The sequence below is a fragment of the Chrysemys picta genome, chromosome 5 (assembly GCF_011386835.1).
Source record: "Chrysemys picta bellii isolate R12L10 chromosome 5, ASM1138683v2, whole genome shotgun sequence".
Taxonomy (NCBI): Eukaryota; Metazoa; Chordata; order Testudines; family Emydidae; genus Chrysemys; species Chrysemys picta.
Window position 1 is genome coordinate 128599877 of NC_088795.1, and position 15281 is coordinate 128615157.

At 48.3% G+C, this 15281-nt stretch overlaps 1 protein-coding gene across 5 annotated transcripts in view; it reads right to left on the reverse strand.

Moving 5' to 3' along the window:
• The window catches only part of FGFRL1 (fibroblast growth factor receptor like 1), a 246704-nt gene that overhangs the window by 154602 nt on the left and 76821 nt on the right, over nucleotides 1-15281 (reverse strand). The window contains exon 3 of one of the 5 annotated variants that reach the window (XM_065597216.1): nucleotides 15179-15273. The exons of the other annotated variants lie outside the window; for them this stretch is intronic. The gene's annotated coding sequence lies outside the window, so the exon portion shown is untranslated. The remainder of the gene's footprint in view (nucleotides 1-15178; nucleotides 15274-15281) is intronic. 5 annotated transcript variants of the gene reach the window in all.

The window sequence follows — 15281 nt, forward strand, 5'->3', positions numbered from 1 at the left end:
TTGTGGGGCGTGAAACGGCATCCCTTCGCAAACCACATTGTGATCTAGCCACCATGTGAGGGAGGTCAGGACCGAGTTCGGGATTGTGACCACCATATTCAGGCTGTCCCGATGTGGGCGGTATATTGATGACACCCAGGTCTGGAGTGGGCGAAGCCGAAGTCTGGCATGCCTGGTTACGTACGTGCAGGAAGCCATGTGACCCAGCAGGGTAAGGCACGACCTCACCGTGGTAGTTGGGAAGGCCTTGAGTCCTTGGATGAGGCTCGTGATGGTGCAAAAGCGATTGTCTGGCAGGATGGCTTGTGCGCGTCTGGAGTCTAGAACCGCACCGATGAATTCTATTCTCTGGGTAGGTTCTAGAGTGGATTTGTCCTTGTTGAGTAGGATACCCAACTTGTTGAATGTGCGCACTATTATGTGGACGTGATCGCGAACTTGTTCCTTGGTGCGACCGCGTACCAGCCAGTCGTCTAGGTACGGGAACACTTGTATCCCTTGCCGACGAAGGTACGCTGCCACGACAGCCATACATTTCGTGAAGACCCGTGGGGCCGAAGATAGGCCGAAGGGAAGGACTGCAAATTGGTAGTGCACCCTGTTTACCACGAATCGGAGGAAGCGTCTGTGAGGCGGGTAAATAGCAATGTGAAAGTATGCGTCTTTCATGTCGAGGGCGGCAAACCAGTCTCCAGGATCGAGGGAAGGGATAATGGCCCCCAGAGAGACCATGCGGAACTTCAACTTTACTACGAATTTGTTGAGTCCGCGCAAGTCCAAGATGGGTCGCAGACCTCCTTTGGACTTGGGGATGAGGAAGTAACGGGAATAGAATCCCCTGCCCCTTAAATCCACTGGAACCTCCTCTATAGCCCCCATGGCGAGGAGCGTAGAGACTTCCTGTATAAGAAGTTGCTCGTGAGAAGGGTCCCTGAAGAGGGACGGGGAAGGGGGGGAGGAGGGGGGAAATGAAGAAACTGGATAGCGTATCCCCTCTCCACCGTGCGGAGGACCCAACGGTCCGAAGTTATAAGGGACCAAGCACGGTGGAAGTGGGAGAGGCGATCCCGAAAGGAGGGGGCTGGATCCTGGGGGATGAGTGGGGCGCCGTCCTCGACCGCACCTTCAAAAGTTCTGCCTGGGGCCTGAAGGTGGTCTAGGTGGTCCCTGGTTCTGGCCAGGTTGAGGGCCGGTCCACCTTCTTCTACCACCTCGCCCTCGCCTCCGGGCCGAGTCCTGTCTCTGACGAGGCGGGGGGGGGTAGAAGCGCTGAGGCTGCGGCCTAAACGGCCTGCGCTGGGGGCCCACAACATGCATCCCCAGGGAGCGCATGATTGTTCTCGAGTCCTTGAGGCTCTGCAGGCGAGAGTCCGTCTTATCCGAGAACAATCCATGACCCTCAAAAGGCAGATCTTGTAGGGTTTGCTGCAGCTCCGGAGGCAAACCCGAAACCTGAAGCCAGGAGATCCTGCGCATAGCGATACCCGAAGCCAGGGTCCTCGCCGCTGAGTCTGCAATGTCCAAGGAGGCTTGCAAGGAGGTCCGAGCCACCTTCTTGCCCTCCTCTACCATGGCTCCAAACTCCTCCCTGGACTCTTGGGGAATCAACTCCTTAAACTTCCCCATAGAGTTCCAGGAGTTGAAATTGTAGCGGCTCAGTAGCGCCTGTTGGTTCGCCGCCCTAAGTTGTAGCCCTCCGGCTGAGTAAACCTTGCGGCCAAACAGATCGAGCCGCTTAGCCTCTTTTGATTTAGGCGCTGCAGCCTGCTGGCCGTGGCGCTCTCGTGCATTCACTGATTCCACCACCAGTGAACACGGTTGGGGGTGGGTATACAAGTACCCACAGTCCTTCGACGGGACAAAGTATTTTCTTTCCACCCCTCTCGCTGTGGGTGGAATGGAGGCAGGAGTTTGCCATATCGTATCCGCATTTGTTTGGATCGTGCGGATCAGAGGTAACGCCACCCTCGATGGGGCATCTGCTCCAAGGATATTCACGATCGGGTCGTGAACCTCCACTATCTCCTCCACCTGTAGGTCCATATTACGGGCCATCCTACGCAGGAGATCCTGGTGAGCCCGAAGATCTATCGGAGGGGGACCCGTACAGGAAGTGCCCGCCACTGCCTCATCCGGAGAGGAGGAAGAGGATGCCTCCGGTGGCACTGGATCCAAGGGGGGGTCCTGATCCCCCTGCTCTTGGGCCGGGGCATCACCTGCACTTGGGTCCATGGTGTCGGGTGGTGTGGACACTGAAGCCTCCATGCCCCCTGGCGGAGGCCGAGAGATGGTGGACTCCGGGGCCCTTCTAACGGAGTGACCCGAGCGAGAGGTCGAAGCTATTGGAGCCCCTTGCGCCTGATGGTACGCCCACGGGGTCCAAAACGACCAGTGAGATGGTCCATGAGAGTGGTCCTCTGCCATCTCCTGCCAATGGCCCAAGTTTCGTTCCTCGGCTTGCCCTTGAGGGGGATATGCCGATCTCGACAGGTCCTCCGAGGAGCGAGACACCGATCTTGACGGCCATGGCGGTGCCGAGAGAGATGAAACGAGCCCCGTGGGCTGTGGTGCCGCACGGTGCCGGTCTGGAGATGACCTATCTCTGCGCGGTGCCGGCGATCAGTGCCGGGACCGCGACCGGTGCCGATGACCTCGTCGGTGCCGGGAGTCGGATCTGGACCTCGACGAGGACCTGGAGTATGCCCGGTGCCGGGAGCGGCCCCTCGACGTCGAGCGTCGACCGTGGCGGTGCCGAGAACTACGTCTCGACGTTGATCGGTGCCGACGATCATAGCGGTGCCGAGACGTAGAGCGGTGCCGCGAAGAAGATCTTGGCCGCGAGTACGACCGGTGCCGAGACGATACTCGGTGCCGGGACTGCGAGCGGCGTGGGGACCTGCTTCGGGACCTGGATCGGTGCCGAGGTTCCAGCCCTTGTGATGGAGGGCGCATCAAGGCAGGTTTCCCCCTCGACTGGACCGGGCGAGTCAACGGTGCCGTCGGTGCCGGTGGTTGAGGCGGTGCCGGCTCCGTGAGAGCTATTAAGTCTCTCGCCGCCGCGAAGGTCTCTGGCGTCGACGGGAGGCACTGTATCACCGCCGGCCTCGGTGGAGACGCCGTCTGCACCGGACTCAACGGCCTCGGCGCCGGAGTCGACGGTGCTGGAGGCACCTGTTTCCGGTGCTCCACCGGCGTACGCGGCTCTACCCCCGGCACTGGGGGAGCCAGCGTCTTCGGCACGGAAGTCCCCGTCTTATGGGCTTTCTTATGCCCTGGGGATAATGACCGGCGCCGAGGCACTTGCCGTGCTTGCGGTGCCGACGAGGTCCGGTGCCGGGAAGGCTCATCTGACGCCACTCGCGTGGTCGTCATGGCCGGTGCCGCCGGGGCACTGCGCACCGAGGCGCAAGGTGCCGGGGCTTGACTTGTGGATGGAGCGTCCGGAGTAAGTGCCGCCTCCATCAGGAGTTGCCGGAGCCGAAAGTCCCGCTCCTTCTTGGTCCTTGGTCTGAAGGCCTTACAGATCTTGCACTTATCTGTTTGATGGGACTCTCCCAGGCACTTCAGACAGGAGTCGTGCGGGTCGCTCGTGGGCATAGGCTTAGCGCAGGAGGCGCACAGCTTGAAGCCGGGAGCGTTGGGCATGAGCCCGGCCCCGCGGCCGGGGGAGAAAGGGGGAGACGACCCCCTTAATCCCCTGAACTATTAAAACAACTAGACAACTTTTAAAACTACAACACTAGGACTATAACTATAACTATAACTACGAATAATGAAGTAAGCTAGGGAGAGTGGAGAACAGCTAAGCAGCGCTCCACAGTTCCAACGACCGTCAGGGGCGGTAAGAAGGAACTAAGGGGGCGCCGGGTCGGCTGGGGTATATATTCAGCGCCATGAAGGCGCCACTCTAGGGGGCTCCACAGCCGACCCGCCGGTGTTGCTAGGGTAAAAATCTTCCGACGATCGTGCACGCGGCGCGCACACACCTAATGGAATGGATATGAGCAAGCACTCGAAGAAGAAATATTGCTACATGCAGCTTCATAGTACTTCTAGTGTGTTTACATGGCTTAACCTGTGTCATCTGCATTCAGAGCCCAGTGTTTCAAGACCCAATTGCTGCAAACGTGCAATTCTTGTGTAATAGCATCTCACAAAGTCCTTGAGAAGGGCATTCCCAGTGCTTTAATCTCCTGACCTTGAAGCTCAGCTCTGCTCTAAAATGCAACAATAAAAATAGCTTGTGACTGTCTTTTGTATTTGAGGAGTCCAAGAAGGGGAAAGTGAGGCAGGGTGCCGCAGAGCTACCCCAACCCACAAAAGGGGGTGTTCGGAAGGTGACTGATCCTAATAACATTCTTAAGCCAATTTCCTGAGTTTTGGGGCCTAACTCATGATTTTTGGTTGCTTGAAGTTGGTGACACCATGTCTTTGCACTCAACTATGGGCCATCAGTAGGAACAGAACCCAAGGTCTTCAGCAACGACACACAGGCCTCTCTACCTCTTAAGTTAAAGGAGTGACTCCATTAGCTAGTAGCAATAGTAGTCTCTTACCCTCTCCGTGGAAGAGCCATTAAAGTTTATGGTACTTACACAAGATCAGCACCTCTGAAAATCAAGCCACTTATTTAGGTGACTAAACTTAGATTTAAACACCCAAGTTTGACAGTCTGGGCCTTAACCCCTTGGTGGTTTTGTTTCCCTGCCTATAAAATAGGAATACCTCCCTACCTCACAGTGGCATTGTGACATTAAGTTGATCAATGTCTGTAAAGCAATCTGAGCTCCTCTGAGGAAAGGCACTATGTAAGTGTGATTGTTATGTTCAGTCAGCATGGGGAAGGCCTGGGAAGAGAATTTCACCCTAAGAGAATGCCAGTGTAATGTAACCAGAGCTGGGTGACTTGATAAGTGTCTGGGGTATATTTTCCAGCCATTCCCAGCCATGCCTACAAACAGCACTCTGACAGTAAGAGGCTGGCTAAACTGCCTGAAGTGACAGAATAACTGCACTGAGAATTTGCGATCAACAAATACACACTTAGGCAGGTCAGGACTTTAAACTGCCAAAGCTGTCACAGGTCAATTGCAAACAACTACCAGTCAGCTTCGTTTTTACTGTTCCCCCCTCAGGCACACTACTCTTTTTTTTTTTCTTCTCCAAAACGTTAGGCAACTATCATCCCTGGTCAGACACCCATGAAAAAAAATTTTTGACAACTGAAATAAAACCATGTCCTACTCCAGAAAAATGGATTTGCACTGCTCTCACCAGCCCTTTATACATTGGGTATGCACAGAACAAAGCCTCTCACGACTCTGAGGAGCGTGGTATACTGTCAATACCATGTGCAGGAGTCAAGCACAAAATCCCCATTCGTTATTAACCGAGAGCCATATATGTCAGTGCTTCTCAAGCTATCTGATGTGTGGGACCGGCAATTTTTTTTTCCCAATGTGCCAGGGACTGGTGCCATATTATCCTATTTGACGCTCTTATGAGGAAACTTGTCGCGGACTGGCAGCCGGACCACCACTTTGAGAAGCACTGATATATGTCATGGCTATATATGTACATATGCCTATATTGCTCTGCCAGACCCACCATTTCTATACACACAAAGAGTTCCCATTATTTATTTACAGATGGTCTTATAATCCACTGCTGTATACGTACCGGCCAGGCCCAGATCTAGTCATCCCATATATGCAACTCCTATATTGTATACACACAAGCCCCCTTATTTATTAACAGAGGGCAATATATTGTTCTCCCCTCTCCCGCCCCCCAAAAATACCGGGGAAGTTCTATGGCCTGTGCTGTACAGGAGATTAGACAAGATGATCACCATGTTCCCTTCTGGCCTTGGAACCGATGAGTCTTGGGGCCACATGGCACTTTGCCATATACACTGCTCATACGCAGATTGGGTCTGGCCCTCACATGGGAACCTGTAGATGTTAAGTGTCCTGTGCACTAATGTGTTGCCCAAGTGCACAAAGGACAGAATGCAATGATCCTCTCTGCCCTGTCCGCCCCATGCTAGGTGCCATGGCAGTTCTCATTCTGAGGGAGCCCAAGGACTTTGCAGGGGTAGTGCTCCCACCAGTCTCTGCAAAAGAAGTGTGGATGGGCTCTGCACTGACCACAGCAGCTCCGTGGGCTGAAAGGGGCAGACAACGCTGCATCCTCCCCACTGGACGCAGATGTGAACGATTACACAGTGGAGCAAAGCAGTGGAGAAATAGGCCCAGTGCCTCTAGGAACTTCTCTGTGGAGGTGTGTCCCCATGGTCCCCAATGTAGGACTGCGTGCAGACAGCTGCACACTGCTCTCCATTCCTGGGCAGAACTCCTATAAGCAGAATTGAGGGCAGCAGCTCCAGCATTTGATTAGACTTCTGTGTAATGCCCTGAGGGAGTCTGACCGACCAACCAACCAGTCAAGGGGTTTTGATTATCTCATACACATTATCATTCACATAGGCCCCCAAGACAATTCCCCGAGGAATGAATCATTTTTGTAATATATTTATAACAAGTCTAAAACACCACAAGCATCATACACAGATATGAAGGTCAGTGGGACCAGCCCATCTAGTTTAACTATCCAAGCTGGGCAGAATGCAAATGTTATTATGATTACCAATCATTTTACTGCCTAAGAAATGTGGGATTTTCAAAAGCACCTGAGTGACTTACCACCACAAGTCCCATTGAAAATCAACAGTTCTGGTGCTCCTAAGTCACTCAGGCACTTCCCACCCTGCATCTTTCATAGAATCCCTGTCATTCTCTTTTCTCTACCGTATTACCCATACACACACACACACACACACACACACACACACACACACACAGGTCAGGGCTTCACTGCACTAGGTACTATACAGACATGCTGGAAAGTCAAAGTCTGGATACCTATTTAAAAAAAATTACAATGAGGTTCTCTGGCCTGGTTATGCAGGAGGTGAGAGCGGATGATCATAGTGGCCCCTTATGGCCGTAAAATCTATGAATCTATCAAGGACAGTTCTTGCCCCCAAATGCTTAGAGTCCTAAGCTTGGGTCACATAATGATCGTCGTGTGAGTCAATCCCTGCACCTATGTAGAGCTCACTGCAATATCAAGGTCTTAGCTAAAGGTCAGATACAAGATGCAGGTATGAATGGGGGAGGGATAACACTATCTGCAGCACAAATGGTAGAAAGCAAATTAAAATTCTTTTTGTTTATTAATCTAAGGTGTAAAGAGAAAGACATGAGGGTGTCTGAATGAAGTTAAAGTGCACAGTGTGTCTTTAACCAGATGTAAGCATTCACTTCTCCCTTTGCTTCACTTTAAAAGGTTTGATCCATGTATATACTTTTATTAAGTCTCAAGCAAACTGAAGACACTGTTTCCAGAGCCATGAATCAAATTTGCTAATTGTTACACATCTTCATATTCCCTTTTCTTTGAACGAAAAACTGGAAACAGCTCAAGGAGCCTTGGGGCTGAAACAGATGTCATGAGCCACTTCCTACCAATTAGAAAAGGAAAGTAACTGCTCAGGTTAATTACAGGGAGCGGCCACACATGGAGTTGTGTAACATGAATGTATGACACAGAGAAACCAACTGCTTCATATTGGATTTCAAGAGATGGGGCATGACATTTCCCCTTACAATTACATGATTTTTCAGTGAAAAATAGATAACTGTCCTCTTTGGATGTTACTCTGTGTGCTGACTATTGGCACACAAAAGAATTCATGCATCCCACACCTATGATGATGCCACAATACTTGCTTCCAAGTCACAAAATAAGTATAGAATTCTACCCGGCAGATCTTCACCCCAACAGCCTGGTCCCCAGTGGCTTGATTCATCAGTGCCTTGCATCCCTACAGCTAATTAGAAGTGTGCAAGGTGGATATAAACTTTGGTCTAATGGCTAGCCCACTACAACAGTGCTCCGAAGAGCCAGGTTCTATTCCCAGTTCTACTACTTGCCTGCTGGATGGGCTTGGGCATATAATTTCACCTCTCTATGCCTTGGTTTCTCTATCTGTAAAACGAGGACAATGGGATTTGCCTACTCTGTAAAGTGCTTTGAGATCTACTGACGAAAAGTGCTACAAAGGAGCTAGGTGGTATTATCATCACACAAGGCTGCGAAGAATCAGGTGCCCTATATGTAGTGGACCTCTAGGTTCTCCACTTATAGGGACTGCAGATCTTCGCAACCAAATTCTGCTGTGACTTACAGCTTATGCAAGCCCGGTGAAATGAGTGGGGTTATGCAGAGTGCAGGTCAGGGCAGAACTTAGCACCCACAGGGTAGATCCAGTAAGGAAAACAAAAAACAGATCCACTGAGCAAAGCAGGGTTTTGCTGTAAAATTGTTAGCTCTGTTCGTGCCCGAAAGTAAAAAACTTCCTATGCCTTTCGAAACTGCCTCCTAAGTCCTAGGTAGGGTGACCAGATGTCCCGATTTTATAGGGACAGTCCCGATTTTTGGGTCTTTTTCTTATATAGGCTCCTATTACCCCCCATTTCCTGACCCGATTTTTCACATTTGCTGTCTGGTCACCCTAGTCCTAGGTGACTTCTAAACAGAATGGGCCAGATCCTCAGCTGGGGTGACCTGGCATAGCTCTATTGATCTCAATGACGCTATGCCGACTAACAGTAGCTGAGGAACCAGCCCAAAGTATACTGGAGCAAAAACATATGTATATGTAAAGTCAGGTTAGCATGACCTGACAACAAAATCAGCAAGGGCAGCTAAAAAAAACAACAACAACAATCCAGAACCAAAAAGCCAGCTGCCCAGCCTAGCAATTCTATTTTATGGGGAGAAATGGCTACCAGTTCACTTAAAGCTTGATTTGTAACATGGGGTTCTGATCCAGGAAGCTTTGCGAACTGTAAGCAAGGAGGACTGTGTTAACCTGCAAAACGCTGCCTCCTTAGGGTTTGCCAGCCCAGGACAAATCCAGCCAAAAGCAGGAATAGAGGTTTACCTTGGAGGTAATTGCTGTAATCAGATTACACTTGTGTTGCGACTCTTTATTGTTTCAGAAGGCTTTGTTCATGGTGTAAATGTTTGCTTACAGGAAGAACGTTTTCTGGGATTTCTTCCTCTTGGGAGACTTCCTCTATTATCCACACTGTATTACGCATACACAGCCAAACTCTTCGCGCCAGTCTGGTCACGATTTACATTAAGGTTCCATTTATAAATAGCTTTAAAGGTTTAATACATTATTAGTAAATGTTTTATTAAATGGATAATCCACTATAGAGATTGTTCTGCAGTCCAACAGGCCAACAAGTTTAGTGCTCATCACTAAAACCAGTTTAACAAAACGGTATTTCATCGAGATATGCCTTTTTGTCTAAGTTGCAACATTTTTTGGCAAGCTGATTTTGCCGAAGTTTTCTTCGGGAAGCCTTTTGAGTCCTTGGGCTCTCTGGTCATTTTGACTCATTTCTCCCTCTCTTGTAAAGCTCAGGTTTTGATCCAAAAGCAGCCGTTTTGAAAAAAATTACATTTCACAAAACCGAATGAAAAGTTTTGTTTCCATTCCTCTGCAAAATGAATAATTTTGAAACCTCAAAAAGATGCCACAAAACAGGGTTGTTATCCTCTGGCAAGTTCTACTTATAGCCCTCTATAAACACAAACCTCTCATCTATAACATGGCTATAATAGCTATTAACCCATTAATAACCTTTTTAAAATAATGCTAAATCATATCATCATAGGACTGGAAGGGACCTCGAGAGGAAGTTTTTCCTAATGTCCAACCTAAACTGTCCTGGCTGCAGTTTAAGCCCATTGTTTCTTTTCCTATCCTCAGAGGTTAGGGAGAACAATTTTTCTTCCTCCTCCCTGTAACAACCTTTTCTGTTCTTGAAAACTGTTATCATGTATGCCCTGTCTTCTCCAGACTAAACAAACCACGTTTTTTCAGTCTTCCTTCATAGATCATGTGTTCTAGATCTTTAATCATTTTTGTTGCTCTTTTCTGGACTTTCTCCAATTTGTCCACATTTTTCCTGAAATGTGGTGTACAGAACTGGACACGATATTCCAGTTGAGGCCTAATCAGTGTGGAGCAGAGCGGAAGGATTACTTCTCGTGTCTTGCTTACAACACTCCTGCTAATACATCCCAGAATGATGTTTGCTTTTTTTGCAACTATTGGCTCATATTTAGCTTCTAATCCACTATGACCCCCAGATCCCTTTCTGCGGTATTCCTTCCTAGGCAGTCATTTTCCATTATGTATGCGTGCAACCGATTGTTCCTTCCTAAGTGGAGTATTTTGCATTTGTCCTTATTGAACTTCATCCTATTTTCTTCAGACCATTTCTCCAGTTTGGCCAGATCATTTGAATTTTAATCCTACCCTCCAAAGCACTTGCAACTCCTCCCAGCTTGGTATCATCCGCAAACTTTATGAGTGTACTCTCTGTGCCATTATCTAAATCATTGATGAAGATATAGAACAGAATTGGACCCAGCACTATCCCTGGGGGACCTCACTCGATATGCCCTTCCAGCATGACTGTGAACCACTGATAACTACTCTCTGGGAACGGTTTTCCAATCAGTTATGCACCCACCTTATAGTAGCTCCATATAGGTTGTATTTCCCTAGTTTGTTTATGAAAAGGTCATGCGAGACAGTATCAAAAGCCTTACTAAAAAGTCAAGAGATACCATGTCTACCGCTTCCCCCCATCCACAAGGCTTGTGACCCTGTCAAAGAAAGCTATTAAGTTGGTTTGACATGATTTGTTCTTGACAAATCCATGCTGACTGTTACTTATCACCTTATTATCTTATAAGTGTCTGCAAATTGATTGATTAATTATTTGCTCCATTATCTTTCCCGATACAGAAGTTAAGCTGTAATTCCCCGGGGTTGTCCTCATTCCCCTTTTTATAGATTGGCACTATTTTTGCCCTTTTTCAGTCCTCTGGACTCTCTCCCATAACTTTTTTGAAGATAATCGCTAATGGCTCAGCTATCTTCTCAGTCAGCTCCTCGAATATTCAAGGATGTATTTCATCAGGCCCTGGTGACTTGAAGACATCTAACTTGGCTAAGTAATTTTTAACTTGTTCTTTCCCTATTTTAGCCTCTGATCCTACCTCATTTTCACTGGAATTCATTAAGGGAGATGTCCAATTGCTACTACAGTTTTTGGTGAAAAGTGATAATGGAACCATATTATTAAGTGTGATCACTAACATTGTAACAATCTAAAGCCCTCACTTTTGAGAGCTCTAAACTGTTCAGTGACCAAACATCAGTGAGTTTTCACCAATGCCTATTGCTTCTTGCTGCAAGAAAGGAGTCTTGTGACCACATTTAAATGACTAGTGTTCACTAGATTCCCAGCAGATATAAAATTCATTGACTCTCAGTCAATTCTTCTACTCTTGAAAGCAAAAGCTCTGGACAAATAAACTATCCTAATTTACATTCCGCCTCAATCAGTCCACCCCAAATCCCAGCAGTTAGATTAGAGGCTGGATAAAACTGATTATCTTGAATAGGATCGGTATAGTGAGCCTCTAAGACAATCTGTGCGCCTCCCGAGTGCCCTCTAAATTTAACACTTAGAGGTACCAATTGTTGTCCTTTATACATCAGATCTGCTCTTCTGAGATGCATCATCCTTGCCCAGCTGGGTTGCTTGACATGTCACAAGGGTGTATGTGTGTATATATCAAAATGAATCATTGGCTTCGGGAGGTGGTGGAATCTCCTTCCTTAGAGGTTTTTAAGGTCAGGCTTAACAACGCCCTGGCGGGGATGATTTAGTTGGGGATTGGTCCTGCTTTGAGCAGGGGGTTGTGGACCAGATGACCTCCTGAGGTCCCTTCCGACCCTGATATTCTATGATTCTATGATAGACTTCATGCTGCACACCACAACTGCTCAGAAATTCACTGTGACACCAGATATTGAACTCAGATCCTCCTGCACCAATAGCACAAGGCACCCTCCATTTGAGCTACAGGAATATTGCATGCAGCTGCTAACAGAAAAGGGCCTCAGACACACAGCTGAGCAGTTCTGATTCCATCCAGCAGACATCAGAGGTGTGCACATGCACGCACAAGCCCACGGGAATACAATGCAATCAGTGTCCCTTTAATTATATGCTCTGGTAAACTGAAAGAATAAAGTAAGTCCTAACCATAGCCATAGCCCCCAAAGTGCAGCCTCAAAGGGTTTCTCTGGGATTTTAACAAATGACAAAATCAGAAAGTTGTAAGAAGCTCCCATGATCTCATAATGGGCCCAATTCTGCTTCAATCCAGTCAACAGCAAGTATCTCAGACTTCACTGGAGCGACAGTGATTTATACCAGCTGAAGGTCTGTCTCACTGACTTTAATAGGAGCATGACTGGGCTCAACGCCAGCAGGTTATGCTTTGCTGTAGCAGGGGTGATATTCAGGTATGCACAACCATTCACCATCAGATTTCTCTACAGTGGCAGGCTCTGAAGTTAGCTTTGCTCTCCTTACATAAACCGTTTCCACTCCAAAAAATAAGCCTTCAAATCTGGCCCTTACAGAGGCTGAGATTTTTCACTGTTGCATCTGTGATAAAAAACAGATTCTAGCCAAAAGGACAGGCATTTAGACATATCTACCCTACAATGCCTCAGGATTTAACAGGGCCAATCTGGACATCCCAACGCTGAAATAGCTCAATGCCACGACTCAAGGCACCAGCGATCTCATCCAATATCCTACCTTCAAGAGCTATAAGGAAAAATATCTAGTAAATTACTCTTATAGCAGAAAACCTTGTTAAACCATTCACTAGGAGAGCTACTACAAGTTGCCTTTTGGTAGCCAGCAGGATTACTAAAGGCTAGACTGTGATTTGTGCATCTCTTCCTATTTATTCACAGCAGAACACAACACCTGCTAGAAGCAGGGGAAAGATTAAAATTTGGTACCTCTGTGTTATTCAATGTGCAGACGCTGGCATCCGAACAGAGGATTCAAACAATGGCAAGAGCTTAACGGGTGTTTTCTTTTTCTTTACAATAACATTTTTGCTGCTATGTCATCTTTCTGCTCAGCCAAGCAGACACTGTGGCTCAAATCAGCTGTGAGAGCCATCAGCAGATTTTTCTGGCCTTTCAAAAGATCTTCGAGCTTCATATTCAGAGGGGGCCACGGTGCAGCCAAACTGGTGAAAAAACAAACATCGACAGGCAGCCCACACGTTTACCAGTCAGGCGCTCGCATGACTGTGAAATCAGCAGCATTTTTTCAGTGAGATGTTGCAGCTTTAAACCAGCAAGCTGGCTTCACCCTCCCTGGAAAATCATGTGGTTTCTCAAAAGGGCTAAAGCCAGGGTATTACAGGATGACAGCTTCAAAATTCCTAAGATCTTTGGTAGGAATATTTCACAAAAGAGTAGGCTCTTCCTTGAGGCCCAATATCAGCAAAACAGAGTCTATGGAGGGGAACCCTAAGGTACCTTTATTACAAAACAAGTTCTTTTGGCCAAAAGAATTGCTGAATTCAGATACAAGCACCTTTATCCTTTTGCAGTGCTTCTTAGAAAATACAGTCTGCCTTCTCCCGAGCAGTATCAGATATTGGGGTTTTCAGGTCAGTTTCCGATTGGAAGAGAAAGCAGTACCATGGAATCCAGATACTTTCTTGGTGTGATTTGTTTATTAACACTATATACACCAGTCCTCAGGCAAAGAGGGACGCAAATGGCATGTAGGACATCCGCTCTTTCAGAAGTCTCAGCCGAAATCCCCCTCGGAAGCACCATGCACCAACACGCTGCACCAAGAATCGGCTCTAGTTAGATAGACTAAGGCTATGTCTACGCTGTGAGCTAAGAGTGTCACTACCAGCGTATGTGCACATGCTCATGCTTGCTCTCATCAAGCTAGCATCAATATAAATAGTAGCTGTCACGGGGTATTGGGGAACTCAGGGCCCTGCACCCCCGGCTTCCTGCGATTCACCATGACTCTCAGCCAGCCAGTAAAGCAGAAGGTTTATTTGGATGACAGGAATACAGTCCAAGACAGGTCTTGCAGGCACAGACAACAGGGCCCCCCTCAGTTAGGTCCAGCTTGGGGTCCCAGGGCATCCCAGCCCACCCCCCTTTGGGGGGTCAGAGCCATCTCTGCCTCCCAGCCATCTCTCCAGCCCGCTTCCAGCACTCTCCTTCAGCGACCCCTCCCACAGCCTTTGTTCAGTTTCCCGGGCCAAGGTGTCACCTGGCCTCCAACCCCTTCCTGGGTTCTCATGTTACACGCTCAGGTATTCTCCCCCCGGGCAGTCTACCATCCCCCAATGCAGACTATCCTAGCCACACTCCCCTGTCAGCATTCACACACCACAGTAAGAACAGTCCCAGTTCGTCACAGTAGCTTAGCCACAGTAGCACGGGTAGCGGCAAGCAATGACACAAGCTAGCACTGCTGAGTATGTACCCACCGGTTTCAACACAGCATGGGTAAGCCAAGACTCCACTGCCCATGCTACCACAGCTACATTACTGTTTATACTCACACTCACTCGATGAGAGCTAGCACAAGTACGTGTACGTGCGCTGGGAATCACACCCTAGCTCGTAGTGTAGACGTAGCATAAGGCAGAAAGCCAACTTGCTTGCTTTTTGCAACAGCTCCCTCAAAGGAATCTACAACATAAACCAGCAATACAGAATTTCTTCAAAGACTGTACACTCACTCATACTTAAGAAAAAGAACCTGTCAGGACTTGGTGTGAGGAGGAGACTGGGAGTCCCGACAGTGGGCTTGGAAGGGGAGACTAGGACTGTGAGTAAGGAGATTAGAAATCTGATGAGAAGCATGAGGAGTGAAGACTGGAACTGGGCAGGCAAGGAGAATGGAACTGAGGTGAGAAGCTAGAGTTGGGGAAGAGACAGGGAATAGGGCAGAAAGGGGTCCAGATTGGGGAAAACAGGCAGAAAAGTCTGTGCCCACACTCCCTTCCACAGCTTGGAAAGGAATCCATAATTCCTGAGTCTCACCATTCCTCCGCTGTCAGCAAATATCTGTGAAACCCACTGGCAAAGTGTGCATCTTATCCTCCTCTAGTGTTGGGCCACACAGAGGAGGACAGCCTACTACTGCTATCAGTTACTCCATTAGCTCACGTGGAAGAGGTCTGTGCAGGTGATCTAAAGGTTCCAACTTTGCTGATGACCTATGTAGGTGTCAATATGATACGACGTGGACTTTGTTTTTTCATCTGTTTTA